The sequence below is a fragment of the Lucilia cuprina genome, chromosome 4 (assembly GCF_022045245.1).
Source record: "Lucilia cuprina isolate Lc7/37 chromosome 4, ASM2204524v1, whole genome shotgun sequence".
Classification (NCBI taxonomy): Eukaryota; Metazoa; Arthropoda; class Insecta; order Diptera; family Calliphoridae; genus Lucilia; species Lucilia cuprina.
The window spans coordinates 65,786,794-65,791,780 of NC_060952.1; the positions used below are offsets into that span (position 1 = coordinate 65,786,794).

Genomic DNA, 4,987 nt, shown 5'->3' on the forward strand with positions numbered 1-4,987 from the left:
TGAAAGTGATAAGAGATAAACCAAAATATATTTTTTGGTATAAATCTAACTGATATTCTTAAGAAACATAGCTAAGAAAAATGAAAACAAAATAATTCGAAATCAAATGATGAGTCGCGAAAATAATCATTACCAAAATATTGGAAATTGTATTCCCAACAAAAGTTGTAATAACATATCAAATCGTACGACGAACAATAATCACGATACATGCAAAGATTTGATACTCATAACATTTGACTTCCACTGTAGTTAGGACCGCGATTTTTAGTTCTTTATTTAGATTTTATGGATAAAGCTGAAAACAAGGTTTTATTTTGTTAATTTCTTAATTTTTGCCTGTTCTTCTGCGAATGTGGATGATGATTGCTTTTACACAGGTAAATAGCCTTAAGTTATGGATGCAATGCTTACATTCGCTAGACGGTATTATAATTGGTCAAATATATCACATAAAGTCTCTTAACTCATATCCTCAATCCAAAAAAAAAGAAATAGGTACAGACAAACTATAAGAGGTATTGACCTAATTTGTTTACTGTTTTATTCCCTAATCTGTTGTCCATAAATCCCTATGAGTTTCTCCCAAAAATATTGAAATTTGTTTAACAAAGTATCAAAAAAACTAAAATTTGAATTTTGAAACGACCGTTAAAAATATCAAAATTTTTCGACCATAGCTGAGAACTGTTTTACGTTATTCTATAAGGACAAAAACTCATATTCAAGTAACTACAGATGTATTTTAAGTAATGCAATTGTCTTATTAGAATATTTTCAAAAATTTGTTTATTTTTTATCACATTTCGAATTCAAGTGCTCTGAGACACGATAATGGCCTGGGGAATTTTTAATAACTTTTACATTTTTCAACCAATTTTTGTGTTTTTTTATCTTTTTGTAACGCTAATTCTGTGTACATTACGATTCTTTGACAATAAAATGCAAAACAAATTGTTTAATGACAAAACTTTTATGAAAACTGAAAAAATTTCATATTTTCCCCTTGTAAATGCATCTTTAAACTTCAGAGCCGTTGCGGCACCAGTTAACGTAATCCTATTGACCTAATTTTTTCCACGACTTATTTTTATAACCCATAGAACAATTCTAGGGGGGGCGGCCTGTAGGATAACATTTTTTTCCTTCATACAAGCTTGGAGCACTCTAATGTATATATTAGGCTTCACACAATATTTTTGAAATTATGATATGATCCATTTATAATGACAAATTTTAGGTCTTATAACTTTCGTGGTTTTCGAAATATAGCGTTGTAAAGTTTAAAATTTGAAAATTGAAATTCTCATCATATCTAAAGGGTTAATTATAAAAAATTTCTTTTGCACCATTTGTCTAAACAAAAAGCATACTTTGATTGTGCACAAAAAAAATTTTTTTTGAAATATTTTTTGACAAAGTACATCTACGGATAATACTAGAGCATAATTTTCAATAAATTCAGCAGTTTCTGCTCTGTAAAAATGTCGCTCAAAATAACATTTCCGGCTCAAATATGCAGAGGAAGGAGAAATTTTGAAAAAAAAAAATTACAGCATAGTAATTACTGATACAAAAACCTTCTAAAAAGATGTGATATCACAAAAATGGAAACTTAAAAAATGGAGCAGTTTCACATCTTTTCGAGTTAGGATATGTGGGGAAAAAATTAACTTATTTTTGAAAATATTCTAATAAATGTATTTTATTACACAAAATTGTTCAATTCACAATCGATGTTGTAGCGTTGTATGCGTTGTATGTCAGCAGCTGCTACAATAGTCATAACAATGTTCTTGGTATTTTCTATGCAAAAGCTCTATACAACTCATACGACAATTTTTCATATGTTTTTCGAATGTTGTAAGAAATTTTAGTGTTGCCAACTGTTTATTTCAACATATAAACAAAAATTCAAACGATTTTAGCATAAACAAGTAGGAAAGTATAAAATTTAATTTTTTATTTTTAATTTTTCAGCCTATTTTACAATTTTGAAAAAAAAAAATTCGTTTGTAGAACTTAAAAACTGCAAAAAATACATTACTCTCACGAATACCAATGTTATAGTTTTTTGTTCAATAAAGCATTACATTTTAAATCAGACATAAAACCTATTACCTTTGATTTCATGAGACCAATCAATTTTTATTGTTTAAAAAACTAATTATTGGAATTTATGACAACACCGATTAAAATGACAGTTTAGAAGCTATGAATACAATTGGTAGAAATGTGTCAAACTTTGTCGTTTGAAATATGTTTTTTGGGGTCCAAATGGTTTCATGTTATTTATTGGTTATCTGAACGTAAAACGGAATTCTATTAAACTAGTTCTTCAAACTATGAGATGAATCAATTATAAAAAATCTTACAGGATGAAATATGACACTAAACATTTATTATTTCATTACAATTTCTGTCTTTTTGAGCTTTTCAATGTTAAAAAATAATAAAAAATTTTATTTTTAGAGCATATTTTTTAAATTTAAGAGCATATTTTGAGTTTTTTACGGCATATTTAAAGCGCTTAAAACACTTTTTTTAGAGCATGTTTTCGGTTTCCCTGGTCATAACAATGTTGTTGGTATTTTCTATGCAAAAGCTCTATACAACTCATACGACAATTTTTCATATGTTTTTCAAATGTTGTAAGATATTTTAGTGTTGTCAATTGTTTATTTCAACATATAAACAAAAATTCAAACGATTTTAGTATAAAAAACTATAAAGCGGTAACACTGAAATCAAAAACAAACAGCTGTTAACAAAAACAAAAAAACTAAAATTTTATTAAAAACAGTTTATTTATTAGTTTAAAATGTGGGATAAAGAAAATAAAAGAATTGAAAATTTAAAGAAATTAATTTGGTTTATTTCGCATTTTTAATTAATTTAATATTTTTTGATTTTTTTTGTTTTGACATTGTTATGTGTATTTGTTTTGATTGTTTTTTTTTTCATTGAGAACATAAACTTATGACTTGCTGCAAAGATCTGTTCACAATAACATTTACTAAAATTTAGTAGGTACAATATACAACTTGATTGATTGGACAAATATTTTTTGCCTATGCCAAATCATAAATTTGGCTAAAGCTGTATTTAGATAAATTTGTAATCACATATAAAGTAACTAAAAATATACCGTAATATAAATTACATGTTGAAAAAAATTTATATTTTTTTGTAGCAAGAAAATGATAACTTGATAAGCTCCAATTTTTTGCTAAAACAGTGTTTTCCACTGAATTTATGATTTTCATCTATTGGCATCCGATAGCTATCGACCTTAAATGATTATTTAGCGTGTTTAAAGTACAAATTTAAAAATTCCTATTTTTTGAGAATTTTTTTAAATTTTAATGTCGATTTACTCAACATTTTATTTTTGTGGCATACCGAGTTACTGCAATAAGCCCTAGGTTCATTTTTATAGAAAATTCAAAAAGTACCAAAAAAGTACCCAAGAATTACGAATAAATGAGTAAATCTAGTACTCAATATAACGAATTTCAAATTTGTTTTATAAAATTGTGAAAATAATACAAAACGATCACTTAATTTCATTATTATTGAAACGCTATTAAAATTAATATTCTAAATCCAATTTGTTGGCTTTTTTCTTTTCTAAAATATTTATTTTAGGTTTATTTATAATTAAAATAAAAATTCTATATTTTGCAAACTGCAGATAAGACGTATAAAATGTCACAATCTTTGTGAAAAGACATAAAAAATAGACTTCTTATTTTCCATTACCATATTTATATCTTAGAAAAGTTGTTATTAAGTTTAACGAATTTTTATAATAAAAAATCAGTGTAATAAAATAGTTTTATTAGAATATTTTCGAAAATAAGTTAAACTTTTTCGCATTTACTAATCAAAATTTACGAAAATTGTATTCATAAACTTCAAATACCTTCAATAAACCATTGAATAATATAAGAATTTTGTAGGCTCGACCCTTTTATAAGACAACAGTAAGTTGTTTTTTACATTTTTTGTTTTAGATAATGATTTTTGGTTTGTTTCAAGTTTGTAATAGAAACGTCCGCTTTCAGGGTTTAAAAATTACAGATTTTTTTATTCTTCTATTCTTAAAGCTACCGTTCTTACTTAAATATAATATAGTGTAATGTGTATACCTTATACAGCTTACAAGGCTGACCAAGTGATATTCAATGATAGTACATATAATATACACGCTACACCTCCCTTTTACAAGGAATGAATTTATTTATATATTTAAATTTATTCTTAATATTGGTTATATGTTTTGTTATAAATATTTATTTCTAGCTAATATCCGGTGTGCTTCGCTACCCTAATCGAAATTAAATACATAATAACCAAAAAAAAAAATATTACTTAGTTACTCAATTATAAAATTTTTCTTAAAGGTTTTTTATAATTTCTCTTGATGACATTTCATTTATATTCTAAAATAATACATTAATGATCTATTTATTTCTTACTTGCTAAAATTAAATATATAATTTTATTCTTAAACAAGTAAGAGTGCTATATTCGGCTGAGCCGAATCTTATATACCCTTCACCATAGTGTGTTTTAAACATATTAGTTTTATAAATTTTTTCCCGACTAAATTATTATTACACCAAATGCAAAACAAAATGAACAACAACAACGCTAAACGAAATAAAAAACAAAATACGCAAGGCATCAAAACCAACAAAACATACATAACGAAAAACACAGAAAAACAAAATAAACTACGCACAGTGGTATAGGAAAAAAGAGGGAAATAATTCGGTAACTTCTAAACGGTTAATCCGATTTTAATGAAATTTTAATTTAGCTTTTGAATTTGGACCGTATAGGCCAACCAGGGGCCCGGCGAGGGGTCCTCAAATTAGGACACCTCGGCTATGTTAAATTTTTAAAACGATCCTATTTCTTCATTTGAGTTCCGATTTAAAAAATTTTAGATCTCCTCATCGAGCACTATAAAAAATGTCGT

The 4,987-nt window shown here is 26.1% G+C and overlaps 1 protein-coding gene across 1 annotated transcript in view; it reads left to right on the plus strand.

Annotated features, from left to right (window-relative positions):
• The window catches only part of LOC124419252, a 118,411-nt gene that overhangs the window by 80,239 nt on the left and 33,185 nt on the right, over positions 1 to 4,987 (plus strand). The window lies entirely within an intron of this gene.